We start from the raw sequence: 22,764 nt of genomic DNA on the forward strand, positions 1-22,764 counted from the left end.
TAAATTAATTATGATGAGGCTATTCGAAAGTTATTCAGCTGTTGAAGCTTCATGCCGTCAGAAGCCAATGGGAGATCGGGACAGAGCCAAAATGAATGAATTGAATAAGTATAATGCCAGCAGTAATAGTTTTACACAATGCTGGCATCTAGTACAAAAAAGAGCCTACCGGGGCGACTATTGGCAACAATTGTACTCCTGGAGGGAAAAAGGGGTCATAATAGGAATCTGTACAAGGTGTGAATTTAGAGGAGTTATCTCTGCCCTGGAACCAAATAAGGCAGATATAATCATCCAAGAAATAGTAATGACTACAGTACTTAAATGGCAGTATGTGCGCAGTCCGTTGATACCATGTCGGGCCCAGGGGGGATGGATTAATCAGGACTGGTTTGAGCACTTATGGCCAGGGGGTGCTGTAATAGCCCATTCGTGCAACTTCTGGCCAGGAATGAATACCACTCTATGGGGTGATCTACCCACGACAAATTTTCCTCCCAGAGTAAAATGGATACAACCGGCTTTTCCAAATCTGGATCACAGTGTGTATGTTAATGGTGGCAATCAGGGCATGAAGTGGAATAATCTTTATGATGGTGTGCCGACTAGGTTTAAGGCATCTACATCAACATGGGTACCTTTTTCTAGGCCTATGTGGAAATACTTCCCCTCTCTTACTGCATCGGATGAAGCATGTAAAAATAGAATATCACATAACCAGGATATTTGCCGTGACCCCGTAGGTGGACCTACTTTAAAATCAGCCTTTTGGGACCATATTCATTTTGATCCGGAGCTAAATCGACCACGCTTTCCAGGGGGTCCAATAGAAATTAAAGGTGAATTGGTATCAGGAAATACCGCACAATGGGGTACGCGTAAAAGGCGTAAAAGGTTCCTGGCTGGACTGATATGTTTAGTATTCGCTGTGATATCCACGATCGCCGTCGTTGCGACAGTTTCATCCCAGTTACATGAAGAGACGGTGGATCTTAGCCGACAAATCAATAACAGAATGATACAGGCCACGCAGAGGTCCACTGCACTAGGAAGAAAGATTAACGAACTCTCACTACTCCAAATAGCTCAGCAGCAAAAACTGGATCAAACGATCGCTACTATGGAATTAAGGACATCACTAACAAATAAACGACTTGTACTAATGGAAAAGTACATAGAAAGAAACCGACAAATGATAGTACGACAAGCCACAGCATCTCTGACCTCTTTTCAGAACTATAAGGAAATGAGTGACGCCGAACTAGCCATCGACCGATTGGTTTTGGACGAATTGGCTAATTTAACTGGCAAGTTAATATTTGACTCCAGCAAGGTATATCTCACTAAAATCCGACAAGGAACCTTGCGGATAAAAGAACATGCTCAGCAATTAACAGCCTATAGGGACGCTTACATCAATGAGACGAATGACATTGGTATGGAACTACGTGCTAATCGTATCAGTCTAGATCAAGCCCAACAGAATGTGGATTTGGGTTTACAAGTTTGGAGAGAAGATCTGAATAAGAGTGTGTACATGAACATTTCTGACTGGCGATATGAGAATATTACAGTGAAGCCTTTCGAATTTGTTGGAGGAGAAGAATTTATGAAGAACTTTGGCCAGACAATAGAAGAAATTTCACAAAATACCGGCAGTTTGATAAAAACGATAGGAGATAGCACAGGAGATCTACTACAAGATGGACTTGGCGCGGTCGGTGGTATATTTAGTAAAGGATTGAGTGGTCTTTTTTCCGGATTGGGGTCAGTGTTAATGCCGGTGATTTTGATATTGGGGGCTGGGATCATCCTGTTTTGTTGCTGTCGCTATAGCAATCTCTGCTGTCCTAAGTTGAAGTCTAAGGTACAAAGGCGGAACACGAAGACTCAGTTGACAATGTACATATCATCGGTACCAACCTCCGTTAAAACAGCCAAATCGACAAGAATGTAGTGCACGCATATGTACTCAAAGATTTTACTTTTATAAAATTTAATTTTTTCATAAGTCCACAGATATACTAACTAATTTATAATAATATGAATCGTTACCTTAAAATATGGATGGTGCTGGCAGTAGTCTTAACACTACACCGAGGATATCTGCAAACTCAGGGCCAATTATTGCCCCTATCTGCCATGCGTGTGGTTCCCAGGATAGCATTTAATCTTACAGGATGGACAACGTTCCGGTATCAAGGTCTCAGATACATCCGCCTTAATCGACTATTCAAATTAAACGAGAGTTGGCCAATAGGTGAAACGGAAAATAATTTTCCAATATACGAAGAGACGCCCGAATTTGGTCCAACACGAGCTAGCCAAGGTCGATTGTACAAGTTATTTGCACCCTCGGGGTCTGACAAGAGGTATTGGAACAATGTTAGACAATACGAAAGAGAATGCGGGTGCAATCGGAAACTATCAAGAATATCTCCCGATATTACGTTGGCAGCCTTTACCAGAACCACAACATATCGTCGAAAGAATAACTTTGGTTCAGTACATACATGGAAGTATGTAGTAGGAAGGGAAGCACACGGCACTATGGCTGTGCCAGGTCCGATCCTTCGGATGATCTCTCCTAATGCTACTCCACAAGTTACTATACACCAGCTGTTGACAGTTTACAAGTTATCAGTAATGAACCTCTTGGCACAATATGCAACAGTAACAGCAAGGTGTCAACAGCATTCGGAAGGAATCGAGGGGTGGAAGGTCGACAAAGGCGAATTTAGTGTATGCGTACTCGAAAATATTGGCGGGATGCGATGTATAGGATGTGCATATTATACAGACAATCGGGCAGTGAATACACTGTCCAGAGACTTTGTGTTCATGGAAATAGATAACAGTATTAGAGGACCAGAAACAAGAATGCAAGAAACTTATTCCTACAGTCAATGGCCAGAGGGGGTCAAATTACCCAGATTACATCACGACATCGTGTGGTTGAAGGCTCGAAATGAAACAGGCCCCAGGGAGAGGCCAGCAAACTTTGATGGTCATACTTGGTTTAGATTGAGGATTTACGCCCTTCGCGAACATCTAAATAATGATACTCAACGGATAATGGGGAAGAAAAATTTTTCGACTATGTTGCAAGGCAGCATAGAATGTGAACGCAAGAAGAATAAGAAGGTTTGTCGTAATTCAATAGGAAGTTTGAAGACGGCCTTGGCCTTTAAGGAAGTGTTATATGATCCATATACAAATCAATCCGTGTATGCAGATCATAACAATGGTCGCTTACAAATTGCATCCCCAAGACCTGCAGGTCAGGAATCTCCACTCAAAGTATGGCCTAAGAATCTACCCAATTGTAAACAACCCGGTAGATTAGGCAACCTTATCCTGACTGCATCATTCACAAGCAATGGGCAAAACACAAGAAATATTGACTATTATCTAGCTCGCCTAGGAATGTTTTACGTAGAAGTAACGAAAAGGCGTTTACGCCAGTTATCTCTGCCCATATATAAAATGCGAAAAAACCTGGGGAAATTGGACAGGTCCATAACTGGTAAAGAGATGGAGTCTCTAAGTCAGGCGCTACGGTCAGCGTTGACACCTCAGAAACTGAGTAGGATAAATGAAGAGTTACTGAGCTATATGTCAACGCGCAAGCTCATAGAGGCGCAGCTTCATGATATACGGATGTTCCGACCTGGTGTGGCCTACAAAGCCATAATATGCGCTGGAATATTGGTGTATACGCCTTATGCCTATAATGACAATAACGGAGTCAGAACTAACTCTGAAACGCCATTAAGTACCGCGGAATCAATAACGACAAAGGCTGTAAGTTACGAAGGAACCACTCGAAAAGTGTCTCCTAGCTCCGTAATGCCACGAAGTAACGCGGAAGCAATAACGACAAGGACTGAAAGTTACGAGGGAACCAATCGAGGAGTGTCTCCTAGTAGCGAGACTGGTATATGGTTAAATTTCACTCCTGTTGTAACGACTCCAGAACCCACTGCGACAATGGTAAAAACCATAACAATTGCTGAGGAAAGTGTAAGAATGACGAATCAATACGATACTAACCACTATAACTACGATTATATAGAAGGTTATGACGAAGGATTTGACTATGCCGGTTATGACAATAATACTAGTTTTCAAGACTCTGGAAATTACTACTACAATTATTATGACGAAGACGTAGAATATGATGGTTCATTAACACGTAGGCCAATACCCGTAGCTGATACTACGAATTCCACAAATATTATTGAAACTACAATGGCGTTACCAATGATTGAAACTCCAACGTCGACCAAAAATACTCAATATACGATCGAGTTAACAACGGATACAACAATTTCCACGCCAAGAACGTCTGCACATGCGTTGGATAGCATTACGACCGCATTATCAACTACTACAATCACACCCTATACTAGAGAGTTGACATCGGCCATTGTTATTTCCGGAACGACTTCATCGACACCACTCCCAGCCATATTGACTACTGTGCAGTCCTCACGCGAAAATAACACTAGCCCAAGACCAATTGCATCTATTACTACATTCTTAACTACAGTGAAAACTGTTAGTGAGCAAGAAAGACGCAGGACGAGTCCCACAAATATTTTCACAACTGTGGAATCGTCTACGGCTATATCAACACAGATGGACGCTCAGAAAAGCATGGGTATTGCTGCGACAGGAGTCACCTTTTCCAAAAGCGAGTTAGCAACACTTATACCAATGGGGAGCACTGCAAACTCAAGGTTACAATGGAATACCATGACTTATCAAACACCCACAAAAAACGGTGAAATGATAGGATCCATACCAGTGACAATAAAGAAAACGCCCCAGATTGCGCAGATACCCGAGTCTTACATACAATTAAGTCATCACACAAATCAACTCATGGACACAACACAAGTAGCAACGACAGTCGAAACGCACCAATATTTCGTCACCAGCAAGCCTCGCTCTAATACAGAACCAGATGATTTAAACAAAGAACAAGACCTACAGGTAAGAACTAAATCAACATCAATGCTTTCATCAGGGGACTATCAGAGCGAACCCACATCAGTAAGTAAAAACGATGTGATCAGAAGTTGGAAGAGTACTTCCAATAGTGCACTTTCTTCAATTACACCCTCTATCGAAGAAGAAGGAAAAACTACACTCAGTATACCGCAAACCTTACCTACGGCCCAATATGACAGACTGGACCGAATTACATTTGACTTCTATGGACGTTTGCACAAACTACGAGAAATGGAACAAGGATATGCATCAGGTAAAATTATTGTTGATATTAACAATAGAAAGGATTTAGAAGAATCACTTAACAATTATGTCTTGATTTTTGCGGTTAGCGTAACAACAATGGTAGGATGTATGTATTTTTGTTATGCGAAATGCGGGAGAGTAGCAGCTAAAACTTATCTTAGAGAGGTTATTCGGCGGAATAACCAAAAGACGTATATTACAGCAGTAACATTGCATGAAAAACTGGGATAGATATTGTGAAATAATTACTGAATTATTGTAAAGGTAGAAGTGAAAATTGTTATGTTATGTGTTGTGTTCGGTCCGTTTTCACGGTTTAGAGTCCATGTGAAATTAACCATTAACCTAAATTTAATTCCGTTGAGATAACATAGTTTAAAAATCATGCTGTATTTGCTTATGGAAGCTTAAAAGTGTGCGGGATTTAAGAATGTACGAGGCAAATTCGCGGTATAAAAGATGCTTATGCAACGAATATCATTGCGAAACACATAATTGCGAAATTTTCGGATGGTATTGCTAAGCCAAATCAGGATTGAGTAATACATTACTTTGTAAAATATGGGAGCATATGGCGTGATCTTCGTATGATGCAACCATAAATGACTGTGGGAATGCGAATTGCAATGCCCTATTGACGCACAGGAAAATATAAAATTTAGCAGAAACGGCAAAATACGACCCCAAATTGATGGGTTGATCACGCCATTGCAAAACTCTTGCACAATAAGGTCACAAATGATGATGGGAAAGGAAGCGCTCCAGTGGGTAATTCACGAACAGGAAATATTTAACTACAGAAAAATGGTGAAATTTGACTGTAATGGGGGGCTTAATCATGCCGGAGTACGAAAGATAGCGACAAAAATTTGCTTGATGAATGTTCGGATGTACGTCAGCCCCTAATTTACGAAAATAGCAAATTGCTAGTGTTGATGGGGGGTGGATGCAGGCACGTTAACGACTTTCCGCCCAAAACTGAATATAACTCGAAGCGCAGGGACAGAAAATTCAGTTCACTCTACACAGAGCTGAAAGGCATGAAGAGCCTAGGAAGATGGCAGGGTTTGAAAAAAACGTTAACTGAGACTGATGACGAGTTGTTCAAATCTTATGAACGATCGCATTAGGACGTTACGTGAACGTTAGATAGAGTCTTTACTATACGAGACTCTATGACTCTAACCATTAATTGTCAGCTTGGTAATTGACCAAAGATATTATAACCGTTGTTAATGCGTGATGTTAACAGTTATATAAACCCATGCTATATAATTATAGATTAGGGGCTGGATCAGACTTAGGACGCAAAAACATCCAATCCAATAATCAGCCGATACAAGATTAGGATCATTGTCTTATAATACTTGCCCTCCTCAGTGCTGCACTACTTGTAAAGAATGCGGTACTACTATGATATAAGTTCTCTACATTGCACCATTCTAATGTGACGTCATAGAACAAAGGGGATTGAAGATTATCTGGGCTGAATATAAAACGTCAGTGCTGACCAATCGAGTGTTTCTTTGCAAACTAAAAAGAACCATACTTATAAACGAGTTCAATTGTGGGACGGGAGACATAATTGACTCCATACTGGGCCTACCATATTGTGGAAATTTGAACAAGAAGACATAGGACAGGCCTATCTATACTGTTTTATGGCACACAGTCAGCTAAACTAAAAAGAACCATACTTATAAACGAGTTCAATTGTGGGACGGGAGACATAATTGACTCCATACTGGGCCTACCATATTGTGGAAATTTGAACAAGAAGACATAGGACAGGCCTATCTATACTGTTTTATGGCACACAGTCAGCCTGCGCGGGGTGACTGACCCTAGATAGATTTCCAAAAAGGCATGGTGCCCATGACAACAAACCTGAGTTGTTTTTACCACAAGGATGAAAACGGTTAATATAATTCTGTCTCACTAATTGAATCGCCAATATTGTGGCGCTGAATATTACCAGGAGCATTGAATCAATAGGACGAAATGATATCATCTTCTCTGTTTCCGCATTAAATCAGGTAGCTACACTTGCATTGGGCTATGAGCTGAGAAATGGACTGGCAGTTCTTATCGAGAATACGAATATCGCGGACTTCTAATTTTATAACTCACAAATAGGTATATAGCCATGCTCTCCTGCTACATTTTCAAATAACATTTGCTACTTTAGGCAAAGCAATTGGATATATGAGAGATAGGGATACATTTTAAACAAATCGATGTCTAGGAAAATTTCGACTGTACAAAAAGAAACTGATGCTCACTTTCCTATAAAGGGGAGAGCGAAAATCAACGTGGCATGCATAACTATGATATGAAACGTAATTATATTCACCTGCTTCGCTGGTACCTCTAATATACAAAAAGAAATCCTAAGTACTCAGTGCTAATTCAATAACGACGCTAAAAACTTGTCCGTAAAAATTAAAATGAGCCTTCGGAAATGCGAGACGGTCGGATTTGATGACGAATATTTCACACGGAGCATATTGCAATAAAGAATACAATCTTGAAATCTATCTTTATCAAATGACCAATAATGTAAGGGACACTACATTGATTTTTTAGTAGTGTGTATACGCATGTGAGCAATAGTTTCGAACAATAAAAATTTTAAAAGAATAAGCTAATATCACGAGGTTCGGAAGCCTGTATGGAATAGGGCAGTGCTTTTCAACCTTTTTGAGCTTCATTCGCACTTTTTTTGTAAAATAAATTTCATTCGCACAAACTAATCGAATATTGTTATACAAAAAGAAGATGAAAATACAACATTTATTTGCTCAGAGGTGCAACAAATTGTCTACTATCTATCTTAAGCTATTAAGTGTCTCATTAAATAGACTACTATATTCGCTCGTTTTGGTTTCAACTATTTCAGTAAAACCCTTCTACTATAGTGCTTGGATTTGGATGACCAGGTCTTGAAGTCTGTTCTGCACTCCTATCCAACATACAGCGTATTTTTCAAGAGTGAAAAGTGCTTGCTGGACAAAATCGATTTTGAGAGCTGGCAAAAAGTTCTAGGAGGCTCCAGTATGTCGGAAGTGTGAATAACTCATCTGTTTGGGTCGAGGCTTTTGCCTTATGTCTTGGAATATAAGGTCCAAATGATCAATGAGAGTAGGCACATTAGAGCTCGCTACCTTATGATACGTTGATCCAACTTTTTTTTCGATTTCCCATTTTCTGTCTCGCGAATATGTGGTAAGAGCAAATATACTCACGATACTGTGTGTTCTGCTCTTTAAATCAATCTAACTTGAGAATTCATGACAGTTTAATAACGTTAAAGTAGTTATTGAGACTACCACCAAAATCTGAGTTTTTGTGGCATCTCGCGACCCGAGCCTCACCCATAAAAAGAAATTAATATTATAGTATACTATGATGTGACGGACATGCATGGCATACAGAACGCGCACACAACAATTCTATCCAACACAGCTCTACAAAATATGTCTGACGCACGCGATTTCAAATTAGGTTGAATTAAATTCCTTTGCGTGTCGCAGTTGTACTATACTGTCTGCTCTACTCAGATTGCGAAAACGGGACTATTCCGTGATGACCATGGAGCATATCCATATGGAATGAATTGGCCATCGAGTATCGTTCATTTTTGGCCAAGGTTTTGTCGACGTTCAAGTTTTGGCACCGCATTTTATCAGCCGTTTGTTGACCAAAACTTTCCGTCTTCATGTGACCCGACGCAGAAGGGTTGGCCTCGAAATAAATGAGTCTCATAGACGTGAACTCGCTCGTTGCACATCCCTAGTAACTACAGTAGTTCATCCCAACGGTCTTCCACCATGTTTTCCAGAAAAACCAGTCAGGCAAATATTATCATGAATTCTCATGATAAAGCTTAATCGCTCCAGTGCCCAACACCGTGACCTTAGATTTGTAACAACTATCGCAGGATTTTTGCAATAAATTCAACAAATAATACATACATATTAACAGATAGCTCTGGCACCGTGTCGACCCAAAATTATATCTTTTGCAGTCCATACTTTAATAATCCGTGAAGGGGTAAGATTTGCGTTACAGTAACCTGCAAATGGGAGTCTATGATGATAGTATTTACTACTATCCTCGTGCCTCGCACTAATCGAACAGGTATTACGGGAGTATGATGATTGTTTAGCGAAAGTAAGCAGAAAGTCAATTTAACGTCATTTCCCCAGCCTGTCGCAGGCTCAGACGGGCTGATATACTGTATGTCTGCGACTACACCAGCTTCCAAACCAAGCTTTTCGTTACGTAATAATTATAGAGCGAAAATATTAATTCACTACGGCTTGTGAGAGCTACGACTAGTGGTGCGTCGTAACTTGAACAAGTTTTTACAATTGCGTCGCAACAACAAAAGTTACACTGCCATTGAATTTCCTATAATGTATATTTGAATTATTCCAGGCCAGAAAAATTGACAATTATTATTCACGATTTTCATTCGCACTCACATGGGATTTTCATTCGCAACCCCTTCGTCGTTCGCACTCATCCGGGATTTTCATTCGCACCGTTCGCACCATGCTCGTCATTCGCACTGCAAATTTTTTCATTCGCACAGGTGCGAACCGTCACACAGGTTGAAAAGCACTGGAATAGGGTATGACTCTTGCTACACCTGGCTTAATGCCAGAAGTCGACGATTTTTCGTAAAGCAAGCTGCATCAATTATTACATTCGTTCTGCGTAGCTGGAGTATAAATGCTTGTGTTTTACGGTTAGAATAATTGATATTGTATCAGATAGCATAATATACTGATATAAGCAAAGAAATATACCACGAAATAAAATACGGCCCGCCAAACATTCGTTCACTCATAAAGTTGCCTGTGATGAAAAGAGGTGCTGCTGATAACTGCTGAAGACGTTTGCAAATACAATCATTTGCTGCACATAATGACAGTAGGTCTGTGATTCTATGGTTTATGGTATGAGGTTGCTGTCAACGCTTTTTACTACTATAACTGTTATTTACATATAAAATAAAAATGGCATCCTCAGCTTATGACTTGGGCAACGGATTCCAAGGTCCTTTGGGGATTGCTTGCAATGGCATAATGTGACGCATTCGGTGTATTGATTGACATGGCCATATTGGAGGATTCGAGTAATTAAATGGCAAATTACTGAATTGGCAAACTGGTCTCATAAATTGATGGGACAGGTGCTATGTCCAATAAAATTAAAATCAAAATAACTAAAATTTGATCACAAAATCTGCTCGCGGCTGAATAAGACGCCATCAATAAAAATTGACACCTATTTTGTGGCAGCCCCAAAGACAGCATGACACTACAAACGAAAATCTAACCTAAATATAACAGTATTAGGTAGTATAAATAATTGCGGCAAAAGTGGAAATTTAATCGGCGGTAGAATGAGCATCAACCTATTGTGTATCAAGGCTGCTTTATGTAGCGTACTGCACACTGCACGAAGTTGACAATAGTAACTAGACTACAAGAAATGCCAATGATCTCAAATTGTACGCTGCTATACATAGGTCCATGATCTCTCGAGTCACTGGCCTCAAGCAACTTGATGTTATATGAATTGACTCGGTATATCAGAAATATGAATCGACTTTTAATTCGGAGTAAAATTAGTGAACCAATTTCAAGTTATCAAATAATCAATGTATAAAAAGATCGTTGTATCTAGCATATGTTTGGATTGTTCATGCAACATTTATATGATCCATAAAAGCGACCAATCATCCAATGGTATTGCAGTTTATTTGGCATCCATTTGACATAGTGTCACGAACATATTGATTGCGGGTTAAGAAGTCGAAGTTAACAGCCAATGCTAGTGTAAGCTATAGTGTTTTATTCAAATTCATCATTATTGGCTGGTATAATAAACTGTGCAAGCAATACAGCGCATTATTTGTGGACTTATTTAACTCAATATATCTTCATCGGTTAAATACCAATGACCGCTCGATATGTATTGCAGAAAGCTAGTAAAAGTACAATGATGTAATTACGTCTTATGACTGGTAAAAGCAATTCAATCCGAAACTTAGTTTGATTAGAGTCAACTTCACTAATCAATTGACTTGACTCGATCAAAAACTGCAGTGACTCATGACTCGAAAGTTACAATATTGGATCAAGACATAACCAATCGGTGATTTTAATCAAAAAGTTTTTTTTGATTTCAAATATGGAAGGTGTTTCGGCCCTGGCCGGCTGCGTCGCTCCGATGGTTGCATTCACTACATTATGGTTTTTTTTTTACGTCAAGCAGGGAATACCGCTTCAGGAAATGTAATCTATCGCATAAATGACTAGATTAAAACAATGTCTTCCAACTGTAGGTATTTTATAGCATCTAACTAGACCAGTGAGTTGGTTTTACGACTAAGATAAATAACTCGTGATATTTCGGCTAAACGAAATACAGTATCACATTTGAGACAACATCGTACCCATACCTACCTTGGTGATAGCTGACCGTAGGCTTAGGGTAATCCAGTCTGGTACATCCATATATATATATCCCATTGAAAAGGTACGTTCCTTGCAACTTCTGGTATATCACAGAGATTACGGTTATCCCGGTTGAGAAACGCTAACTTACAAACTCTAAAAATTAGCTATGTTTATACGCACAACTCGCCTCGTCGATCCAAAACTTAAAAATTGTGGCTAAGAAATTCGACAACAAGTGTCTGCCACAGCGAAGACGAGTAGCATAGATAGTTTCCTGCACTGTCAAACTCATATTACGCTGCGAACCGGAAAATAGTTGAATAATAACAATTCTGCTCAAGACGCAAAGTGATTGATCCGCGTCGATGTTTTTAAGCTACTATGACTCTCGACTGTAAAATGAGTACCGTTCTCAAAGCTCCCTTGGGTAAAGCATGGCTAATTTTAAGGAGGATATGGGCATGGTACCTAAATTTGTGTGGCAGGAGCCACCCCAATTAATGGGTCCTTCTAGAATACCTGACAGGATGGAACGCTATTTGGGGTGATTCTAGTCATGCGCATTCGTATATATGAATAATAAGGGAATATAATAAAATCAGGGGTAGTTCAAGTCAGGGTACATTCTCATTGACACAATAATGACCTGTATACTGAACATTATCTTGTGTTTTTTTTTTTGTAACTAGGACTAGCTCAAACGCTGATTATAAGAGCTCGGCGACTTTATATAGGAATTTAAAAGACCGCGGCGAAAATGATGAGATTGAAGTTGGTGTTGATATTATTGTTTCTATTTTCAAAACAACCCATCCGCACATTCTCGACAATACTATTCAGTACTTGACAATTCGGACATTAGATTTACTTTGCAAAGCGCGCAAGTTCATCTTGGTGTATAAGCTTTAAGAAGTATCGTAGGCCGCTGTGCACATTCTATTGTCGTCTCAAATGCATAGGTGAGACTGGGTTAAAAAATAGATAGTCTGAACAAAATCGATCAATTTCGATATGAAAACTAGTTTAATCCTGGCTGACTGCGGTTCTTTATTTACTATAACTAATACATTGAGTATTGCTAAAGTAGGGTAAGAAACAGTGTTGGGATGACTCGAGTCGATTGGGAAATATGTATTGACTTGTGTCTCGAAGCAGAATTTATAAGTCAATATCAAGTCACAAAATAACAGGTGTCGAATAAATCACTGTAGCTTGCGTATACTCGAATTGTTGTGTCAGGTCATAAATAAATTAACCGCAAATGAAACGATCATGGCTGACGCTGACGTGGTATTTATAGAGGACTATTGTAAATAACAACATCTTTCTGTCTCATTAGACGGCAATACTTACGTCGTGCAGTGTCTTGGTGCATGTGTAGTTATCTGCATATTTGTCAGCTAATTCAATATAGATGCTGAAAACCGGTTTGACTCAAAATTGTGATTTGACTCGTAACTTGACTTGGCTTGGCTCGATTAAAGGTCTGCCATGACTCGGAATGACTCGTGACTCGAAGGGAATTGAACCCAACACTAGTGCAAAGTATTGTCTCAAAAGGCCTGTGCTGAAGCGGTATGCCCCTCAAAAAATAATTATATTTTTGAAAAACCAAACAAAACCGTCGGTTTATCGTCGACGAGTAAATAAGCAGGGGAAATATCTCTCTCAATCAAAGGGTATACAGTATCACACTAAAGTAACATAATACCATGTGGCTCGCTCGCCTATGTTCTAGCCTATACTGAACCATAAACCTACATTTGCGAAAGCTGGTCTTCAGCTCATTGTATCATGGATTTGGTGCATCCCTGTAAATACCGTTCGAAGGTTACACTATGTTGCAAGTTTTGATACATCTCATATTGCGCAGTAACTCTGTTTGAAGAACTCTGGTCTATAATTCTAAAACTAAATTGTGCTTTTTCGGACAACTCAGTTTGTCTTAGCTAAAACCTGATGCAATAATACGACGCCAAGCATGCAGTGAAGCAATGCCTAGTCGCATAGAATGACTTTCGGAAATGGACTAACTCGCATTGCAGTGCGAGGCGAATATTATTGATTACTGACAATTGTGTACGTTATAACACATAAGGGCTATGAAATTGTAAATCTACTGTAAGCCATGACAAACCTCGGCTTTGATAGATCGTACTGTTTTCAAACCTTTCTTGCGTACAGGATTACTAAACAGGAAAAAATGTGCTTGCTTGTGCCCTATTGGGGACGTCCATTTCAAAACTAGTGCGTGGGAAACCTCTACAATATTTACTCAAGAGTGTTCTAATTGTCAGGACGTGATTGGAATTCACCAGAAATTGTTGTGCGGGCATGGTAATTTGTGTAATGATAGCTGCCTCCGTCGGCTGGTCTCTCCGAAATATTTGAAATTATGGAAAAATTGCTTTGGGCATTTATAGGATTTTTTGCGCTAGTCACCTTGTGATTAAATTAATCTAGGAGCACTAAACTGAAATAGATGAGATTTACTCTTATTACGCCTCAAATGTCATGTAGTTACAAGTAAGTGAAATTAAGAGCAATGTATCGGGTTTGAGCCAGTAATAATGGTGGTCAAACTGGTTAGGTAGTTTTAAAAATAAAAGTAAAATTGGCCAGATTTAAAAATACTCAAGTAAGTAGGTAGATTACAAAACATTACAAAGTGAAACTTTTGTAGTGATAGATGTTTATTTTCGATAATACCCATTAGCATGTATGTAGCACAGGTATTTTATTAAAAAGTAACTATTGTTGTGTGTCTGCATCTACAAAAGTAAGTTTTGCGTATTGGAGACGGCGCATGAATCGTAGATAATTCGGCAGTTTAAACGCTGATTCACTAGTACTGGATAATTGTACGAAGGTTTTATTATAAAAAGAAACAAATGATACGATACTGAAGGAATGGTTAGTTGACTACGGAGGGTAAAAAGAACTACATTGTGGAGTTGTAGTTTGTAGAGGAAGTTACTCGAAACAGAATGGCTGCGTGATGCCTCGAAATTTTATAAGAAATTCAATCCTAAATTTTCTTGCCGAAAGCAGTCGGAAAATGGCAATTGATGTATAAGTCAAGTCATATTGGGATTGCATTTGGTGACAAGCTATGCGAATTGGTGATTAATTTTGTAATTCAAAATAATTAAAAGCACGAGAGTAGATTTGTAGGTTATGGGCGCCACCACGCGGCTGGGTTAAACCAAGCAAGAATGTATGTAATCAAAATGGCGCAAAATCGTACTTGGAAAATGGCGCATGACATACTACCATTTAATTTATGTCGCTTTTAGCTTTAATATCAAGTTTTGTAATTGAATGAGCGTTTAAGTTAATGTCTGAGTTAAATTGAACCAGTAAAAGTGAGAGATTGTGATATAAAACGTAGCCGTTTGCGCAGTGCTCAGGTTGGCAATGGACCAAGAACAAGAATTATTGATGTATGAATGGCGTAGCTTATTGGTTACAGCCAAATATTTAGAATGATACAGTAACTAATTAGCTAGGTAGTAAGAACGCATCTAATTAGTATTTCCCAATGGGCGTGCCACATAGAGGGTCATGAAACAAAAATTAGGTCCGATTTTTGGAATTCTTCGCGTTAAGATGGATCAAACATGTCCATCCGAATCTGACTGTGATTCATGATGATAAGGAAGTACACCGTGTTTAGAATGCGAGTTGGTAGTTTGGTATTTGAAGGAGGTATGAGTGCACTATATTGATAACGGAGAAAGATGAATTGAGCAATAGAGATATAAATCCTGAAATATAGGTGTGTTAGGAAGGCGATGTTCCGTCACAAGATCCGGTATTTAATGGCCAATGGTCGCTCAAGTTCAGGTACAATTGGTGAACAATAAAAGAACTTGTACTAGATGAAGAAACAGTACATAAAATGGGTACAATCACCTACAATTTTAATTCACTTGATTATAATTGATAGAAAGTTTCGCTTTAAGCGCGGCCTCATATAAAATACGGGTAAGGTAGCAGTAAAGAGGAACATCGAGATTGATCTAGGATAATGGATATCATGGTTATATCCTAGTGTGGCATATGGCAAAAAGGGTGATGAATTAAAATAAGACGAATAGCATGATCACCGCGTACTGTGGTGCGAACTCGCTAAGAAAAATGAAAGCTTCCTGTGGCATTATTGGAAAATTTATGACACATAGACCAATTACATTTCCACAGACTTGATATATATAGGGTCAAGAAACAGCAATACATCTCTTTGCTGGTATAACTGTAGCCATGACAAGTGCTGATCCCATGGAGGCCTCTGTTCTGGATGAACAAATCTGGAATGGAAGGTGGATTGTTGTATTAAAAAATATAGATGAAATTCTCAAATCATGCCAAACATCGCCTGAAGCAGATGAAAATGAGGAAAATGAACAAGAAATTGACGAGGCCACCTTGGAAAGCTATTTTGAAAGAAACCCTTCGATTTGGGGAGATAGTACCGATTCGGAATTAGATTTAACCGACTCGGAAGAAAGTTTGAGTATCTCGTCACATACTGATTCTGGACATGACTCTGGACATGATGTTATAGAATCCTATCTTTTCCCAGATCATGAATTGAGACCTTATCCGAATTCCGAATCCAGTGATTTGACAGATTCGAATGAGAGTCTGAATACCATACCCGATACGGGTGGCGTCCCTGGGTGGGCTGATACTGACTCTGGAGTTAATAGTAGCGATTCCGATCTATCCTCAGATCATGAACAGTTACGATCTCTTGACGAGGCAACTCTCAGGCGCCTTGATAGAATGTTTTGGCGCCCCTGGAATAACGAGTAAATTTGGAAAACTATGCGATCAAAATGTACAAATTGATGTGATCAGCAAAATCTTAAATGTACATTAACAATGTTGCGACTGTTACAAGATATGTTATGTTTTCTGTGCCTCATAGTAAAACAATTACATACTGTGGACGATTGTTTTTTCGTTTGTAACTATGGAATGATGACAGGTTAGTCAGCAGATTTTAAGAGAGAAAGAACAATTAGGTTGGTATGTGATACAAAATGAAAGTTTGGTTTAGTCAAGGCTGGCCAACTAGCCTAAGGGCCACATTAAATTGAAGAAATACTGCGCAGGCCACTACCGCGCGAAGCGCTAAAAGCCTTTGAAATTCCTAGACCAAGTATATTGTAACTTGACTGTGTTGAGGATTGCCGTATATCATTAGGCTGAGTTTACGCGGAGCGGGCTATGCGGCGCATGGCCATATCGATAACGTAAGCTGCGACCAACATGCGTCAGTCTTTCCGTGCTTAGGGTTCATAGTCAGCGATGTTACTGCGAATGCAAACGCAAGGTCACACATGTTCAACGACACTTTTTCCCTTAATTGCGAATATAGTTAGGCTCAATATAAAAAAAAAAAAAAAAATTGGCCGTTTTTCCAGGGTCACAAAATGGAAATTAATTAGCCGGCCCTGAGTTAAGACAATTAAGAATTGTTAGATTGACAAGTGGCCAAAGATGACACCTTTCTTTACCAGGTAAAGGAATAATTAACCCCAAATAGGACTAATAAAGAGTTAGCAAAATTCAGTGTTTGGAATATCATTACCGATATCTTACAATAATCTCGGCTGAAAGAAACATTATTATTTTTTGTTAAGGTATAAAAATAACACGGTGTCTTAAATTAAAGAATGTCTGCCTCAATAACTAAAGAACAATTATGGGAGCTATCAATTGAAAATATCGAACTATGGTATGAGGTACTTCGCGGGGTGAAAAAGACAGAGAGATTACAACGATGGAATGATTTTTTCAAGGACATTAAGAATAACACTAGACATTATGCGGAGACCTTCTTCGAAGGAATGGGAGCAAGTAATGAAAAGGTTAAAGAGTGGCCATGGCGAAATGACTATCGGAGAAAACACGTAAAAAATCGAAAGGTAGCAAAAGTAAAACCATATTCACAAAGAAAACCTGCCTCAAACAAACAGAATAGAAGGGAAGAAATAGAGACCAGCTCCTCAACATCAACAAGTAGTCCTTTTTTGACGTCCTTACTGACGCCACCTTCAACGAGCCACGACTTACCGCATAATAGCAATGTTATGTCAGATGGGACGTATACATCGTTTGGTAGTATCATGTTTCGGCAACAGCCACCTACTGCTCAACTTCAACCTACAACAGCATATCATGATGATGGTTAGATAAATTCTAGCATATTGTTTGACTCACATGATTGGTGAGGTTGTATGAATAAAAGTTGAGCTAATGTATTTTCTCTGTTTTACATTGATTTACAATATGAACCAATCTATTGAGAGTTGTATGAATAAAAAGGAAACATTCTGTATTCTAGAGTTATAAATAGTGAACTAATTGAAGAAAGAAATGTGCTACGGGCTATTGTGCGACCCTAATACGGATCACAAGGTTGTCTACGAGTGGGCAATGCAGTTCGATCTTACGCAAAGGCAGCAGATAGTAATGGAAACCATAAAAACTGCGCCGGTTCGGGATCGTTTGATGAGTCTCTTGTTCGGCACTTGTGAGCGGGACAATCCAAGGGTACAATATTGGCAACAATGTATGTACACCAAGGAGGACTGGACAAAAATAGGAAAGCCTTTTCACCCGGTTGGGATCGGTGAATGTAAACAATGTTACCTTATGAGACACGTAAAACCGTATTTCAAGAATACCGGGCAGATTTTGGAACTTATGACATTATGCCATGATTATTTAAAAGAAGCTTGTAGTATGCACAAAGGACTAGATCAAAACACCGAAAGAGATAAAGGACATATAGTGCTTTATGTGTTATATCCAGAAGCGATAATAACCGCCATAGCTCTCCTGTTGCAACAATATCGGGGGGCAAAAAACATGCGAACATTTTGTTTTACGAGATGTCGGATGGACGCAGAATTTGAGTTTCTATTTGGGGGAAATCTAGAACAATGGAGATTTACATACGGGTCCACGAGCACGTTTGGTTATTTGGGAGGCGTTTTTATTCTACCGATTGACCAAGTGTCGGAATCAATCTTTAAAAACTCGTTAAAAAAAGAGGGAGACAAACAAATAGTCAAAAACACCAATTCGGAAACTACCTTGAGGTTTGATATTGAATCTTCAACCAGTAGAGACAGTAGGTTTCCAAACAGACCAAAGGCTCCGACCCGAATGGTAGCTTTACGGAGACCCAGTGTAGATGGATCCCATGCTGCCTCTAGTGGTAATATGGGCTGATTCCAAAATAAGCTACTATTAGTTTGATCTAGAAATTGTATCGATTGATCTGGACTTTTAGGGCTAGCCTAAAAGATAAGCCATGATAACTGAATTATTTAGGGCTGACCGGTGGTGGTTTAGGACAACTTATCAATTCGGCACTACTACCAAAAGGTCAAACTTAACGGAAAAAGTATAGAAGCCGGTTATAGTGAAACTTGAGATTAGCAAAAGTAGAAACTATATACCTGTATTTTACGATATATATATACTCAGTTATTAATACAGTTTCCCTTTTTATTAAATGATTTCGATACATTGATCAATCGCTGGGATAACTCCCACCACCAACTCCCCTAGAATAACATCCCGGGGACTATGAGAACTTTATACTTGAATGCAAGATCGACCTATCTTTATTGCAAAAAACTTTTTAAATTCGAGAAAAACTTGTTATTGTAAAGAACGGTATGCTGTTTGTTTCTATAATATTGAATGTTATGTACGTATTTTCGGCTGCAATTTTCGTGTTGAAATTAAGTCTGTAACGGCCCCAGACCACCTATCCTATCACAAATCACCTCGTGTTCATACTTAAATGTTATGCTAATCGAATTATATTTTATAAAGGCTGACGTGAGCATAATTTTTTCCGTTTTTGTCCACAATTGTCGCTCTGCCAAGACCTCTTTGTATGAGCCCACACCAATTTGACGCTATTTTGATTATCGATGCTATTACATTTTTCTGATTATGTAAATTCTTTATTGCACTGTACATAATATGCGTAAAAATTAGTTTAGCCCTAATTCCTTTACCCAATACTTGATTATGTAATAGTTTTGTAAAGTAACATTTTGAAAATTGCTCACATTCCTGTCTCATGGCACCCTTCCTCTGATGGTCTCTATGAGACGTAGTTGTGTAATAACTCGTTATCAACAACTCTGTATAAATGACCCTTGAATTGAGTAGTTTGTCATTCAGAGATACTCGTGTCTAAATATTTTTTATGGAAGGGAAGGCAGGGATGATGAGTAATATTACTTTTTAATAATGTTTCAATTGACATGTTGTGTAACTTTCCCCACTAAAAAAATCTTCAAAAAAAAAAAAAATAAAAAAAAAAAATCGGATTATGTTTATAGATCATAAAAATTGATAAAAAATGATTGCCAAAACCGAATGAAAAAAGCCATATACTGGATAAAATCTTAATGAGAAAAAATTATAAAAATAAAAACCAGAAAATAGAAAATTACAAAAAAAAATTAAATCCCTTGTGGGGGGGAGAGATTTATTGCCTAATAAGTATTGGGTGATTAATGGATTGATAAATGTCTTAACGAGTATGGAGTATACTTTATAAGCTATGAGTGAAAAGTAAAAGTAATTGCATGAATCTTGAGAAGTGTCATATCCTGAAAATGGTAAATTGTGCGAAATTTCTATTTGTTTGAAAAAAGGTGAATAGGTTGATGCAGGAAGGAAAAAAGTATGTTAGATTTCGATTATGTTGAAGGTTACGATCCATCAAATTGGTGTCTTTTGTACGATGTATATGATGAATTGGATCTATTGAATCTGAAAGAATATAACAGCGAATATGAGAGATACCAGTTAAAAGAAAGAATATGGGAATTGCTTACGGACCGAGTTGATTGGGTTAAACGAACAGACAATGGCCTAGAAGAGGCAGCCTTGGATGAGGAAATAACCTCAGAAATTTTTGATATATTCAATCGTGTGGTAGAAGAGATATTTGAAATAAGAGCGAAGGAATACACCTCTTTTGGAAGAAGAGTCATGTTGTATGAATTGATTAGAGGACTTGTGATGAAACTTACAAACACTAATATAACAAAGGATGTGTACCAGGAGAGAGAATATTGTAAAGATCCGCCCCATATGGAACAATGGAATTGTCAAAATAATTTGGGAATAAAAGGCTATTCAAGTTCAATACATTGGCGAACAAAAAGGATAAGGCGTATAGAAATACATCCTTACCCCTACGGAGGGGAAAGTGTGAACATTGACTCTATAATACCGGAACAATTATGAGTAATGACAACGAATGTAAATAAGGTTTTGACTTACAAAAGATCTTTTTCAAAGGAGTAAAGTAACAAAGTGGATTATCTAATTCATAAGTGAAATGAAACGAGTGGAACTACTAGTATTGTGGCTTGGCATGTGTTATGCTATTTATCCGGAAACAATAGAACAAAAGAAATGTACAATTAATGAAAGACGAACCATGTTATACCCGGAATGCATGCAAGGAAGCAATTTGGTACTTTGGTGTGACCATTCGAGTTATACAAGAATTCCGGATCCTGATAAGATATACCTGGCAAAATCTTGTCGGAACACAGTGAAGATATTCATCAATGACAGCTGTCTACGGGAAATAACCAAAGAACAATTGGAAAAATACAAAGACATAGAGGTGTTGCATTGTGGTTGGAATAAAATCCAAACAATACCAGGAGGGGCCTTCTGCAAAAATGAAAAACTCAGGGAGATAAACTTGATGCGGAATTACATAACACAAATTGAAAGAGAAAGCTTTTCAAATCTACACAGACTGGAGTGTCTATATCTTAGCAGCAACTTATTGGAAGAAGTAGAAGGATCAACATTTGCCAGTCTGAAGAACTTACAAAAGTTATATTTGGACAATAATGAGATAAAAAGGTTGAAGAATGGAACATTCGCTCATTTGCGCCGTTTAAGAATACTGGATTTATCAAAAAACACAATAGAAGTTATAGAAGATGGGGCTTTCCAAGGACTGAGGAAATTGGAAACATTAAACCTGGATGAAAATAGATTGGTTGTATTCGATATGACAGTGCTCAAATCGTTATGTAATTTAGAGAGATTAACATTGTATAGTAACAACTTGAAGTTTTTCTCTCTTTCTTCCAATATATCGTTCAAACATCTGCATACTATTGATCTTAGTTATAATCACGTCCAATTTCTTAGTGATGATCTACTAAAAAAATTACCGAGGCTGGAAGTTTTGAAATTGAAAAGAAATAATAATGGAACGTTTATCAAAAAACCCCATGTGCGCAAACAATCGAGATTATATTATGATGAGATGAAAAGTTTATCCCATTGTGTTACTATACATTCAAAAGGTACATTTGCCGTTATTGTGTGGCTAGTCACTATTGAACTAATGTAAATTTAAAGAAAATGTGGAATCTTGAGGTATTGATTCAGTATTTTCCTGTTCAACTAATAATAAGATGTTTAATATATTAGAATACGGTAAAAATATTACTAAAAGTATCAAAATGTGTTTGGGATTGCGTTGTGATGATCCGGAGATACAACATTCGACATGGATACCCCAGAAAGAAACACTCATAGATAAAGGATTAAAGTCGCTGAAGTTTCTGTTAACAACATATACATTAACGGATCACTTATGTGACATAATGTACGACGAATTAAATCCACGACTACAATATTGGAAACAAAAGTATGGTCTTACTACACGTAACAATCATTGGCCTGGGAAACATCTGGTTGAAGATGAGTGGGAAGAAATTTATACAGGAAGCATTTACCATGAAAAACCTATACAAATGGCTTTTGCAGAAATCTGCATAAACTGGGTGACAATTTTGAAAAGAGTTAATCCCGAAATGAGGGAATTTCTAAAAAAAGGAGATTCTGAAAGAGATCTGATAATGTGGATAATCTTTCCGGAAGTTCAAATCTACGCGTGGGCAAAGACGCATGAAATAACTATAAAAGAAGCCGATTGTCAATTTATGAC

The 22,764-nt window shown here is 38.3% G+C and overlaps 1 protein-coding gene across 1 annotated transcript in view; it reads right to left on the minus strand.

Annotated features, from left to right (window-relative positions):
- Positions 1–22,764, minus strand: part of LOC145449792 (uncharacterized) — a 116,044-nt gene that overhangs the window by 59,260 nt on the left and 34,020 nt on the right. The gene's annotated exons all lie outside the window — the stretch shown is intronic.

This window comes from Botryllus schlosseri, chromosome 11, assembly GCF_051294905.1.
Source record: "Botryllus schlosseri isolate E-star chromosome 11, Bs_hap1, whole genome shotgun sequence".
In the NCBI taxonomy this organism is placed as follows: domain Eukaryota; kingdom Metazoa; phylum Chordata; class Ascidiacea; order Stolidobranchia; family Styelidae; genus Botryllus; species Botryllus schlosseri.